At 51.7% G+C, this 14,080-nt stretch overlaps 1 protein-coding gene and 1 long non-coding RNA gene across 25 annotated transcripts in view; one reads left to right on the forward strand and one right to left on the reverse strand.

Annotated features, from left to right (window-relative positions):
* Positions 1-9,589: 9,589 nt before the first annotated feature.
* LOC127695301 (uncharacterized) lies at positions 9,590-10,627 on the reverse strand. Of its 2 annotated transcripts, XR_007979960.1 has the most exons (3): positions 10,566-10,627; positions 9,903-10,157; positions 9,590-9,820 (listed from the first exon to the last, which is right to left on the reverse strand). It is a non-coding gene; the product is annotated as an uncharacterized LOC127695301 (long non-coding RNA). The 2 variants fall into 2 exon arrangements; XR_007979959.1 differs by having other exon boundaries at positions 9,903-10,620.
* A 1,346-nt stretch (positions 10,628-11,973) lies between these two features.
* The window catches only part of Jade2 (jade family PHD finger 2), a 45,890-nt gene continuing 43,783 nt past the window's right edge, over positions 11,974-14,080 (forward strand). For 21 of the 23 annotated variants that reach the window (XR_007979942.1, XR_007979941.1, XR_007979946.1 and 18 more), the window contains exon 1: positions 12,552-12,650. The gene's annotated coding sequence lies outside the window, so the exon portion shown is untranslated. Of the gene's footprint in view, positions 12,372-12,551; positions 12,651-14,080 lie in introns of those variants that run through there. The other 2 variants (XM_052197344.1, XM_052197345.1) reach the window with 2 other exon arrangements.

Consider the following 14,080-nt stretch of genomic DNA (forward strand, 5'->3'; position numbering starts at 1 on the left):
TTGTTCAGGTGTTCTCTTTACTCTGCCGTCCCAGGGTCTCCTGTGCTCCTGTCAGAGTCTCCCCAGAGGAGCTGCTGGGAGTCAAACTGCATAATCTCTTCTCCTTCCCCCCCTCCTCCCCCTCCTCCCAAGTTGAAGACCCACCGTTCCCACCTCACCCCAGAAGGCTCCCGATACACTTCTTTGGATGAAGGACACTTCCATCCTCAGGAGAGTCCTCTAAGGCTCTCCGATACCCTTGCTGCACTGCAGTGTCCCAGGCAGATACCACCAGCAACTCTGGACCATTTTCTCCCCTCCTGATCCCACCAGACTCAACATCTGCTATAGTTCCCCAGTGACACATCCCCCAAGGATCCATGGGTAGGAAGCTAGGTCCCCAGTGTGCTGATTTGAGGGGTGATGGAACCTGGAAGAGATTGGGCCTGGGGAGAGTTGTTCGAGCCACTGAGGAACCCGTCCTCCGAAGGGAATGCCTCTCACAGCAAATCCTCCCAAGAGCGTGCTGCCGTGCAACTCTGAGCTTGGCCTGAATTCGTTCCTTGTTTCCAGCCATATGAACTCTCCTCTCACAGAATTCTTGCCACTGTGATGCCATCAGACCTGACGCTTACACCAGAACCACGCTGAGATGATCATGATCTTGAACCTCCAAAAGCATGCCTATGTATACTTCAGTGCTGGGCTAGCAACTAGGGCCTTGTGTACACTAAGCCAGCCAGACACTTTGTAACAGAAATGAGAACTGGAACACTACTACAGCTGTATACCCTTCTTAAGAAATCCTCTTGGGCTGGTTGTGGTGGTACCCACCTTTGATCCCAGCACCCCAAAGGCAGAAACAAAGGATTGTGAGTTCAAGGCCCGACTGGTCTTCGTAGTGAATTCCAGGACAAGCCAGTGCCACATAGTGAAACCTGTCTCAAAAAAAGAAAAGAAATTCTTTTGAATATTTTAACCTGTTTCCTAAAAAAAAAAAAAAAAAAAAAAAAAAAAAAAAAAAAAAAAAAAAAAAATTATTGTTTTTATTTGTTTGAGACAGGCTCTATATCCCAAGTGCTGAGATTATAGATGTTCACTTTCAGGCTTGGTTTATGTGGTGCGAGGGATCAAAATCAGGGCTTTGTGCATGCAAGGCAAGTACTGTCCTGACTGACTGCATACCTACTTAGCCTGTGAGTGCTTCTGAAGGTGAGCTATTTCTAAGAAGGCCAGTTATTTCCCTTGTAACTAAGCATAAAGAGAGCCTGGATGTCTGGCAATATGGAGACATTTGCTTTGATGTATCAGAAGGCCTACAAGAGGTGAAGGACATTTATTCACACAACTCAGCTTGATTTTAGAACCTGCACCTTGGGTCCCTGAATGGGGATGATCCCCTCAGCTTGGTGTGGGGTATCTCACACTTGGGACCCTGGTCGGGTAGGCACTGATCTGACAGGAGTTATTGGTTGCTGCCAGGTTCTGGAGAGGCGTCTGGAGGCCCATGGGATCTCCACTGCCCTCTGCCATCTGTGGCCAACAGGCTAGGTCTGAGAGGATGAGAAGGACAGGTGGCCCGGCTGGCACATTATCCAGACATCTCCAGAGACCAGTCAGAACCATGTCTGAACTGGCTGGCTGCGCTGAGGAGGGCGCCTCTCCCAGCCAGGCACTGTAGTACACCCAGGCAGAGCCAAGTTCAGATCTTGCCAAGGTAGACTCTTTAGCCGCAAACAGCCTTGAGGGGGCTTTTCACTCTGTTCCAAGGCCCAGCTGCAGTTTCTTTGTATAGTCTGGGAGGCTTGAACTTTTGGCCTTGCCTTTTCTCTGAAAGTCTGTTTGGCACATAGTAGGTACTCAGCAGATATTTATTGAATGAGCAACGGACAGAATGATAATCACCCTTCAAATAAAGCCACCTCATACTTCTGACTCTAAGTGGAACAGGAAGATAGAATTCTAGAAATGTTGATAATAGGAAATATGAGGGCTGGTAATGCAGCTCAGTTAGCAGAGCTGCCAAGCACTCGAAGGGCTCTGGGTCTGTTTCCCCAGCACCACAGAAAACCAGGCATGGTGTCATGTCCCTATAATCCCAACATTGGAATTGGAAAGTAGAAGTGGGAGGATCAGAAGTTCAAAGTCATCCTCATCATCCTCAACTACGCAGAGGGTTTAGGGCAGACCTAGAATACATAATACCCTGTCTCAAAAGGAAGGAAAGAAAATTAAAAAATGCCGGAGGTGATGGGCTATGGTTTTAATTTCAGTAGTTGGAAAGCAGAGGGAGGCCATCTCTGTGACTCTGAGGCCAGACAGAGCTACACAATAAGATCATCTAAAAATAAGAAAGGGAGAGAGGGGGAAGGGGAGGGGGAGGGGAGGGGGAGGAGGAAGGGAAAGGGAGGGAGAGGGGAAGGGGGAGAGGGAGAGGGAGAGGGAGGGAGGGGGAGAGAGGGGGAGGGAGGAGGGGAGGAGGAGGAGAGGGAGGGAAGAGGAAGATGGGGAGGAGGAGGGGAGGGGGAGGGGAGAGGGGGAAGGAAAGGGGGGAGGGGGAGGAAAAGGAGGAGGGGGAGAGAAGAAGAGGAGGGGGAGGGAAGAAGAGGGGAGGAAGAGGGAGAGGGAGGGGGGAAGGGGAGGGGAGAGGGGGAGGGAGAGGGAGGGGAGGGGAAAGGAGGGGGAGGGGAGGGGGAGTGAGGGAGAAAGGCAGGCAGGCAGGCAGCAAAGCTTACTTACATCTGTGCAGCAAGCATCTTTCCTGATTCCATTCACAGGGCCCACCACAAATGCCTCAGGAGGCCCAAGGTGAGAGCAGGGCCCTGACCTGGCTTACTGGCCGCTCTGCTCTTTCGTGGGCTCCAGGTCTTATCTTTGAACAGACGCTGCCCTGGGCACGCAGCAAGTGCAAGGTTAGCCTGGAGCGGGCATGAGGCCCCACCCCACCCAGCTTCCCAGCTTCCGCGGCAGGCTGCCGGCAACCATGCTGGCACAACTGCTCTCCCAGGCTACCTTGAGCACTCAGACAAATGACTGAGTCAGAGAGTTTGTCTCTCCAGCCCTTGAATGTTGCCTGGGACATAGCAGGCACTCAATAAAGATTCAGTGCACAAATGCTGAACTAATCTGAAGCTTCTTCTTTTTTTTTTTTTCAACTAAAGCACTTAGGGTACCGGGGACCTCTGCTTCTGGACATAAATTGCAAGTTATTTTAAAGGATTTTTGTGTTCTCAGGAAAGACTCCTGGAAGAACATCTAATGAGCAATTACTGATTGCCAGGCCAGGGTTTGATACCATGTGCCCAAACTCCACGTTTCACAAAGGATGGTTCCTGCGGAGGAGCACCAAGGATGGCCAGCTAAGGAGGTTGGACAGTTGGAGGTTGGAGAGGTGGCTCAGTGGTTAAGGACACGGGCTGCTCATGCAGAGGACCTGGGTTCAGTTCTCAACACCCACATGGTGGCTCGCAACCATCTGAAACTCCAGTTCCGGGGATGTGAACCCTTCTGACATGGTGTACATAAATACATGAATACAAAATACTCGTAAACATAAGATAAGTGAAAACTGAAGGAAAAGAAAACTACCAGGCAGCCGGGCGGTGGTGGCGCATGCCTGTAATCCCAGCGCTCTGGGAGGCAGAGGCAGGCGGATTTCTGAGTTCGAGGCCAGCCTGGTCTACAGTGAGTTCCAGGACAGCCAGGGCGACACAGAGAAACCCTGTCTCGAAAAAAAACTAAATCCTAAAAACAAAGCAAAACAAAACAAAAAACAAAAAACAAAAAAAAGAAAGAAAGAAAGAAAGAAAACTACCAGGCAAGGGCAGGGGAGGAACAGAGGGTGTAGCTCAGGCTAGCGTGCATGCTGCTCTGGGCTCCCCCCACAGTCCTCTATGGGACAGACACACTTGTAATCCCAGGCACTGCAAAGGTAGAGGCAGGAGTGTCAGACCTTGAGGGTCAAGTCATATAAAATTAAATATAAAGTTCACGGTCATCCTCAGCTACATATCAAGCTCAAGGGCATCATGGGCTACTCAAGATTCTCTACCAGTAATAAAAACAACAACAACAATAACAATATAATAATAATAGCCATTCGGTGGTGGCACATGCCTTTAATGCCAGCACCTGGGAGGCAGAGGCAGGTGGATCTCTGTGAGTTTGAGGCTAGCCTGGCCTACAAAGCAAATTCAGGACATCCAGGGCTACACAGAAAAACCCTGTCTCAAAAAGCCAAAATAAATAAATACATAAATACATATATACATAAGCACACAAATACATATATAAGTACGTAAATAATTAACTAAAGTGAAAAAAGAAAATAATATGGACCTAGTAAGGCAAGCGTGGTGACTGAGACTGAGGCAGGAGGATTACTGTAAATTCAAGGATGTCTTGGGCTACAGAGTGAATCCTAGGCAATGCTTGGCTACCTTGTTAAGACTCTAGCTCAAACAACTGACAGAACTAAGTGACTGTTGAGGACATAGATCTATAGATCCCTGGGGCCTTGCTTTAAACCTGCTTATTGAAACCTGTGGGTATCAGGCTAGGACTGTGCCTGTCTGTGTCTTTTTCTCTATGTGTGTGGCAGAGATCAAGCCCGGGTTGTTGAAATCTACACTTTTTTTTTTTTTGAGACAGTCTTATTTAGCCCTTGACCTCTCTACCCTGGAGGCTAACTGAACTTCTGATCTTCTGATCCTCCTGATGTTCATTAAGCCCTTACTCCTCTTTCTTGATCCCAGGCAAGTTTTTTTCTGCTTCTCTCTCCCGTTGTCAAGGTCACCGTGGACCTCCATGTTTCTGTACCTTAAGACTTCTTTTACTGTTTTGTTTGTCAAGTCAGGGTTTCTCTGAGTAGCCCTGGCTCTTCTGGAACTCTCTGTGTAGAACAGCTGGCCTCTCACTCAGAGATCTGCCTGCCTCTGTGTCCCCAGTGCTGGAATTAAAGGCATGTGGCACCATGTCTGGCTTTTGTTTGCTTGTTTGTTTGTTTGTTTTTTCGAGATGGGGTTTCTCTGTGTAGCCCTGGCTATCCTGGAACTCACTCTGTAGACCAGGCTGGCCTCGAACTCAGAAATCTGCCTGCCTCTGCCTCCCAAGTGCTGGGGTTAAAGATGTGCGTCACCACTGCCCGGCCATGCCTGGCTTTTTAAGATAGGGTCTCTGTGTACTGCAGCTGGGCTGAAACTCCCTACATAGATCAGGCTGGCCTCAGCCGTGCAGAGTCACTGGAGTTAAAGGCCTGTCCCATCATGCCCAGTTTCACAATAAAATATCCCGAGACCCTTCAGCAGTGTGGGTCTCCTTCATACCTTCCTCCCATTGCTCTGGACACTCCTTAAATTGTTTAGTTTCTAGATTTATTTTATTTCTGAGTCAGGGTCTCATGGAGCCCAGGCTGTCCTCAAACTCAGGATGTAGCTGAACATGACCCAGAACTTTGGAATTTCTCCATCTCCCAAGTGCTAGTGTCACAGTGGGTGCTTGTGGCTTGTCGGAGGCCAGGGATTTAATCCAGGGCTTTGTGTATATCCGACAAGCAGTCTACCAACTGAGCACATCCTCAGCCCCTTCTCTCTCTCTTTCTTAATGATACCTTCGTTGGGAGCTCCTCTTCCAGATCTTACTCAGTGCCCAAGTGTATGCCTCCTTCTATACTCCTATGCCGCTCTCAGAAAGCCCCACAGCTTTAAATAGCATCTGCCACCCCACTTTGCCCAAGTTCAAACTGCCATGTCCAGCTAGCTGCCTATGAGAGGCCTAAAACTGGGTGCTCAACCTCAGACGTAATCTGTCCAAAGAAGAGCCCCCCCTTCCTCAAGCCCCCTCCTTCCATTTCGTCGTCTTAAGACAAAACTCTTGTAGCCGTGCCTTATTTGTTTTATTTTTTTAGAAGATTTATCTATTTTATGTGAGTACATTGTCACTCCCTTCAGACACCCCAGAAGAGGGCATCAGACCCCATTACAGATGGCTGTGAGCCACCATGTGGTTGCTGGGAATTGAACTCAGGACCTCTGGAAGAGCTGCTGTTGGTGTTCTTAAACGCTGAGCCATCTCTCCAGCCCCAGCTGTGCCTTATTTGCTTTTGTTTTTTGTTTTTTGGATTTGTTTTTTTTTCGAGATAGGGTTTCTCTGTGTAGCCCTGGCTGTCCTGGAACTCACTCTGTAGACCAGGCTGGCCCCAACTCAGAAATTCACCTGCCCCTGCCTCCCAGAGTGCTGGGATTACAGGCATGCGCCACCACAGCCCAGCCAGCTGTGCCTTATTTAACACAAAATTTAAGTTGTGTTTACTTATTTGTACGTTTTCAGGCCTGTGTGGTATGCACGGGCCTGCACAGGTCGCAGCTTTCGTGTGGAAGGACAACCCGCAAGAGTCTGTTCTCTCTCTCCACAAAGTACATTTGGGAAATTAAACTTGAGCGGTGAGGATTGGCTGTACCTGCTACACCATCTCACCAGGCCTTCCAAGTTCCCTAGCTCTTCTCTTTCTTTAACAGAATCAGCAAATTCTGTGACAATACATATAGAACCCGCCCCCACCCCCCCACCCCTGCTTTGCCATCCTCAAGGCCACTACTCAGGTTCAGGGTATCGTCCTCCATCCTAAATGCTTTTAGCCTTGAGCTTGCAGTCTGTTCTCCATGTGACAGCTTAGTGACCTGTAAAATCTAGTGTCAGATCATGGCACTCTTCCACCCACCACCCACCCCCTCCAATGTCCATGTCACTCAGCAAAAGCCAAATCCCTTACAAGGTCCCACAGAGCCCTAGAGAGCCTCACTCTCCGCAGATGGTGCACCCTGCCAGGAGCACCTACCTGCCGGCCTCCTAACCTTGCATGCCATGTGCTCAAGTACTCTGATACCCATGGATTCCTCTCAAGTAGAAAATCTTTGATATTTTTGCAGTGCTGAGAGTTGAATCCAGGACCATAGGCAGCCTAGGCTGACCTCAAATTTGCTATGTAGTCATTTGCTTGAACTCCAGATTCTCCTCCATCAGTTCCCCCCCCCCAAAGTGGTAAGATAGTAGGTGTGATCACATCCTGCAGCCTTGAAGTAAGTGCTATGAATTATGAAGAAACCTAATTATACTGAAATATAACTCTCAAGATATTTTCAAAATGTGCAAAACACTAATATGTGTGCTTTATTAGATTACAAGTGCAATGCAATTTGAAATAGTCATGTGTAATGGCATTGTAGGGTATCAGTAACAACTGTAATGGCGTATGAAAACACCTGTGAGCTGGGCGTGGTGTTGCACACCTGTAATCCCAGCACTTGGGAGGCAGAGGCAGGCGGATTTCTGAGTTCGAGGCCAGCCTGGTCTACAGAGTGAGTTCCAGGACAGCCAGGACTACACAGAGAAACCCTGTCTCGAAAAAACAAAAAACAAAAAACAAAAAAAAAAAAGAAAAGAAAACACCTGCGATTTCTACCAGTAACCATGTCACAGGTGCACTTAATAGCGAAGATTTGTTGTCCTTATTCACAACGGAAGAACATGCTACATTTTACAGATATAATTGAAGATGTGACCTTTTCTTCCATCAAAAGTCAAGGCCCCTGAATTCTACCCATGTACTTATGGAGGAGAGTACCCCAAATTTCCAGGTTAAGAAGCCTTGGTTAAGAATGTACACACACACACATACCACACACACACACACACACACACACATGCTCACCTGCTATCTTCTCAGACCATCCAATTTAAAACTGTACCCCTTAGATCTGATGCCTTCTTCTGGCCTCTGCAGGCACCGCACATACATAAAACATAGACATACATGCAGGAGAGACACCCATAAACACAAAATAAAAATAAATCTTAAAAAAATTAAAATCGTATCCCTATACTCTTTTGATTTGCAATTGAATTTTTTTCTGTAGCACCTAATTATCTTCAAACACACTAACACACATCTGTAATACCAGCATTTGGGATTGCAGAGAATTTGAGGGTAGCCTGGGCTACACAGTGAATTTGAGGTTAGTTTTGGCTCACACTTGATTATTTGTTTACTTGTCTGTTTGTTTGTTTTCAGGGCTGGAGAGATTGCTCTTGCAGTGGACAGGAGTTTTGTTCCCAGAATTCAAGTCAGTGGCCGACAGAGCCTGTAACTTCAACTCCAGTGTACCTCTCTAGTCTCCACAGGCACATTGCATTCACACACAGATATCCACACACAGGTACACGCATAAACATAATTAAAACTACAACACAATTTAAATTTTATTTCCTCCTTTTCCCATTTTTTTTTTTGCTGGGGGTGGGGTGGGGCAGGCTATTCCATTCACCTTGTTGTCTCATTATTTTACTGTCTTGGTTGAGTTGAATTCTCTGTGTAACCCAGGCTAGCTTTTAACTCTTGGCAATCCTCCTGTTTCAGCTTCCCAAGTTCTGAGATTATAGGTGAGATTATATAGTTCTGAGATTATATAATCATGATGCCTGGCTAGACAGATATTATATTGGTTTAATTAAGCTATGTATGTAATGAATTAAAATCAGCCTCACTGTTATTGTTTTTGTTAGCATGTCCAAGGTTAGCCTTAAACAGTAAGTAGCACAAAGCTCTGTGGATTCCAAGGACTGGAGGGGATTTTGGTCCTAAGCCAGTGGTATTTCCTAAGGACTGTTTGGGGGCCTTGGTTTGGCCCCCAGTTAGGAAACTGTGTCAAGGACTAAACAGAGCTGCTGTTCTTGCCGAGATCAATCATAATGTGACTATATAATAGCAGGACTTTTTTTCTCCAGTGTATTGCAAAAGCAAGGGGTAATGACACTAGTGCCAAGGTCACCTGCACTCAGGTGTCCGCTCTCCACTGCCAGCCTTGGAAACTTGAGTTTCTAAGGCCTTTCTGAAGAGGGTAATGGGCTTTTGTGGGGATGAAATGGACTAGCTTACACACAGGGCTTGGACAGAAGCACACGCGCATGCGTGAGGCCTTCATTCCTTCCCTCTGTCATCTCTCTAGGTCATTTTACAGTTCCTTGCCAAGACACTTTCTTTCCCATTCCAGTTCATGGGCTCCCCAATGGCCAAGAGAAACAACTTGTCCTGTCCTCTCCTGCACAGACACCCTACCCCCAGGCAAAAGATCAAATCTGTGGGTCACTTTAGACCCTGCCTCTGTTCATGTGTCTCTACCTATGTCCCGGATTCACAGCTGACAGTTTTCAGGACCTTGACCATATATAGCCCATTGTTTCCGACCAGTTCCTCTCCTAAGTCCTCTTTTTGTGCACATTGGAGTTCTTGTATGCTTCCTCAAGGGAAAGACTGAGAGCACTGACTGTTCTTTTGTTCTTGCCTAGCATGGGCAAGGCTTTGGGTTCAATCATAAGCAACAACAGCAAAAAGAAAAGGCAGGAGCTGGAGATATGGCTTGGTAGTTAAGAGCACTTGCCGCTCTTCCAAAGGACCTGAGTTCAGGTCTCAACCATACACATTAGGTGGCTCACAACCATCTGTTAAGAGAGCATCCCATGCCTCTGGCCTGCCTCACATGCATGCATCCCCACCTGCCCACCTGCAGACACATAGTTAAAATTAGGGGCACATGTCCCTATACATCATTACAAATAATTGAAAAAATAGGGTTTATAAGTAAGAAGACATGAGCAAGGCACTCAGGTGTGTTGTGTGTTCTTAACAGGGTCCTGCTACATAGGGACCTGCTACATAGGGAATGTAAATTTACATATTCACATACATGGGTATATGATGCGCTCACATGGTCTCTGTAATCTTCAGCTCATCAAGGAGAAAACAGACCCAGAGAGATGTCTTCACCGATCTGCCTCACACAGCCTTCTGCAAAGGAAAGCCAGGATTAGAAGCCATTAGACACTCTGTTGGACAACCCAGACTGCCACACCTGTAAGCAGACACTGACCTTGGCCTGGGAAAATCTTCTCAGTGGACCACTGAGAACCAAAGCCAGGGAGGACAAACTGTGAGGTGATGTGGAGTCAGCCCCTCCTCTTGCCAGACAGGCCTCTTCAAACTTTGTGAATGAAGGCCAAAGAAAAGAAGTTCTGCTGGTGGCTTCCTTTGAGTTCATCTCTTTCTTGTTGCAGAGAGCGCTCCTTTCCGAGTTCCTCATGTCCCTCTTTGTTGAAGAGACAACTTCCCTGTCGGAGGATCTGAGCTGTTATGAGTTTGTTTATTATTAGATTTATTTCTCCTATAAGCAAATGTGTTCACAACATTCCATCGGGGAATCTTCTTAATTGTCACATAAATGTCATCTTATGTAAATTGAATATTTATCTTTGCATGCAAGAGGGGTGGGGGTGGCAGGGAAAGGAAAAATAAACAACCTTCTGTCTAGGAGAGGGAAAAGGATTTGAAACTCATCCACCTGCCTTCAAAAACAAAGGTGAGTTGGGGGGAGAATCACTGGATTATCTTGGAGGGGGTAGAATACGTTGGCAAGGATGAGATGAGATGCCTTAGGGATGCTGGGCCAGGCTTCCCCAAACCTCAGCCCGAAGCTAGCTAACCTCCCCAGCTGGACCATTCCCAGGAGGCAAAAGGTTGCCCCCCACGTGCCTACCCATCCAGGAGGCCTGCCCTTTTCCTTCCTAGAGAGAAGGTGAGCTCCCCAGGCTCAGCGGGTTGGGTGGGTGTGGCCCGCAGCTCAGGGAACCGACCCAAGGCTCCGCCACTGCCGGCTAGCCGCCCGACAGCCCGCCCGCCTGGCGAGCGCAGGCTCTTCTTCCAGAAACTGCGAGGATTGGAGAGCACTGTTTGTGCACCACAAGGTCAAGTCGGGAAGTGGAGTCGGAGGAGGAGGGGCGAGAAGGAGAGGGTGGGGAGAGGGGCGCCCCGCTTCTCTGCCAAGTACCAGCCCTGGGAAGTTGCCCCTCGGTTTTTAACCCTTTGCGGTTATAAGATGCACGAGACAGGAGGAAGGGGGTACCCGGGGGCAAACTCCTCCTGAGGCTAGGACATGTTGCCACCCTGCTAGCCACCCACCCATCACAGTGCGCCTCACCCCCCCACCCCCGGAAATGCAGGGCAGCACCGGGCGCCAGGAGGCACCCGCGAGGGGGAGGGGGCAACGAGCCCAAGAACGGACCCCCCCCTCTTAAGGACAGCCCCTCTCTTCCGGAGGTCGCCCACAATTTCAACTTTCCCTGCCTAGGATGCTAGTTTGCATTTGGTGTGGGTGGGGGAGGAGGACCGCGCCCCCTCCCCCAGCCCCAGGCGCGCCCCTCCCCTGCACTCCTGCCAGCACTTTCTGCTCTCTTCTGGCGCTGCAAAAAAACGCCACGCGATTTACTCGATTTCGATTTTTAAACCAGTGATTCCGAAACCGGGCGGAGGGCGAGGGTCTTCCAGCACCGGAGTCCCTGGGGGTGGGGTGGGCGGGCCGGGTACTCCGTGCAAACCTCCTTTCCTCCGCGAGTGTCGCCTCCAGGCTGTTATTTGCAAAGAAACGTCTTTTTGACGCAGGGAGAAATGGCAAATTTTAAGTACGTCATTAATATGGCGCCAAAAGATTTTTTTAAGTATAAGCTTGCTTTTTTTTTTTTAAGGTTGTTGGGGGCTCCGCCTGGGTCTGGGGCGCGAAGGGGGCGGGGTGTGAGCAGAAAGTGTGAGTGAGCGAGTGGAGGGGCGGGGTATGTGTGTGAGTGTGTGAAGTGTGAGCCGACCTGATGGGACTTGCACGGGCTCAGCCGGCGCTCGGGCCCGGCCCTGGGGACAGGGCGGGCTGGGGGCGCCCCAGAGTCCACGAGGAGTCCGGGCCCGCGTGCAGGCGGGCGGGTGACCGTGCAAGGCACCCCCCCTCCGGGGGGGCCGCAACGCTACCTGGGACTGTCGCCCGAGCCAAACAACTGGGAAGGGGGGGGGGGAGAACGACAGGGGGGTGCCGGGAGCGGAGATCCGAGTGAATTAGAAAAAAGTGGCTACTCCCCCTCCCTCTCTTCTTGCCCGCCCCCACCCCACCCCCACCCCAACACATTTTTTTCCCCCTCTAAAGAGATCACAAGGAAGTCTTGGTTTAAAAAGAAACATACACAGGGGGTTGGTGAATGGTGCCGACCGCGGCCATCGCAGTTGGAGGCTATTTTTTTGGGGGGTGAGTAGCGTCCATGGAGTTACTTTGCGCCCACTCCTAGTGGCACTAGCTCTGGGCTGGAGGGCTGACCATCTTCCCAGCAGGGGTGCGGGGCTTGGGGGGGGGGACGCCGCGGCCCGGTCGCCTCCTTCGCCACGACCCCGGATGGATGCGCGCCCCCCGCCCTCCCGCGCCGGCCCCAGGAGCTCCTGGCTTCGGGAGCATCCTTCCCGCGCCGGCCCCCGCCGCGGCGCGTAGCCGAGGGCAGCGCCCCTCGGGAGGGCACCGCGGAGCAAGGTAAGAGCCAGCCCCCAGCGGATGGGCCCTGCGCATCTCCACGGCATTATTTTGTGGGCTTTTTTTTTTTTTAACAGATCTGCCAGTGCTCCTCGCTCCCTCTCTCTCTTGCTCGCTCGCTCCCTCTCTCGCTGGCTGCCTGTTCTAGGAAGCCAGCGCGGGGGGTGGGGGGGGGGACGCACAGCTCTGGGGAGAGAGATTGCGCATGTTGGTCAGCCGTGTTTTAAAGAGTACAGTGCGGGGAGGCTGAGAGGGGCGCATGCAACAACTTTTGGAAGGGTGAGCCTGGCGACCTTCTTTACTAATGACTGCGGCAAAGCGCCCCTGGGCCGGCGAGGGGGCGCGGGCGGGTGGGGGCGCTGGGGCTGCAACTTGCCTCCCGGGCTCCGGCCGGCCCGAGGGGCTGCGGCGCGGCCGGGGTGCAGGGTGGGGAGGCTGAGTGGCGGGCACCAGGGCACGGGAAACCTGGAGCTATCTGCCCTTCTGTCTCTCCGAGTTTCATTTTGTTGATACGCAGCACGTCCGGGTGCCGAACCGGGCTGAGCCGATGCACATGACCCCGCGCTGGGCTCACGTGCAGCCGGTCCAGTCCTAGACACCTTCCGGGGGCCACCGCCTCCGCCCTGCGCCCCCTTTCCAGGCTGGGTGCACGCGGGAGCTGCACGCGGGGGCAGCATGCTCGGTTCTTGGGTTCAGAGCCATTGCACAAATTAGTTTTTTTTTTTTTTTCTTTTTAAGGGGCGGGGGACAACGTTCCCAGGTGAGTGCTGGGTGCGCAGCCCAGGCAGCCAGGGTGCATATTGGGGTAGTGGACAGCAGCTCTCCGGTGCTGCGCGGGAGTCTGGTGGGGGGGGGAAGAGGCACAGCGAGAGTGGAAATGTACCGGCGACGGCCGGAGCGGCGGGTGCGCGCTCGCGGAGCGACGGCAGGGGGCGTGGCCCTTGTTTACCTTCTCCCAACTCTGCTGGTTCGCGTCCCGCTTCAGGGACGACTCTGCAGCTCCCCCCCCCTTCCCTCCGCCCTTACTAAACTCTGGGTGGTACCTATGAGCAGCATACAAGTGGAGGGCCCTGCCTGGGACACACGCACCTGACCCCAAAATGAGTGACATTGCAGCCCCCGCCCCCACCAAACACTGCTGCAGTCCTTCTGCCGGATCCCCGGCCCCGCCCCGCCCCCGGCAGTGGCATCTTCCCGGCTCACCTCCTTCCTCCCTCTCCCTCTCTCCTTCCCACCCACTTGCCTGCGCCTGCGGAGCGGCTCTCGCTCGCCCACTCCCCGCCTGGGTGCAGACTTGTGGCTCCCCATGGTCCCTTCCCGCCCATCCCTAGGTTCTGAGACATCCCCTTCTCCGAGCAAGGGGTGATCCTGGGTCAGCTTGGAGACTCGTAGCTTTTCTGCCGGAGGGCGAGGACGTCTGCAAAACCGGCTTGGAGGCTTCCCTCTACCTTCCAGAGAGGCCCAGCCAGCCAGCTCAGCCCGGTCCCCCTACAGCACACCTCTGTCCCGCTCAGTACCCCCGCCCCCACCCTGGGCTCAGTTGCCCTTCCCCGAGTCCCCTAGACCCCTCCCCCGCCCCGGGCGCCAAGCCCACCCACCTCCTGGCACCGCCCCCGGCCCGAACCGCCTCTTGCCCTTCCTACGCCTGGGCCGGAGCCCCCCGCAGCCACCTCCGGCTCCTCCTCCCGGCTCCCGCGGTCGGAATCACG

Source organism: Apodemus sylvaticus, chromosome 10 (genome assembly GCF_947179515.1).
Source record: "Apodemus sylvaticus chromosome 10, mApoSyl1.1, whole genome shotgun sequence".
Taxonomy (NCBI): Eukaryota; Metazoa; Chordata; class Mammalia; order Rodentia; family Muridae; genus Apodemus; species Apodemus sylvaticus.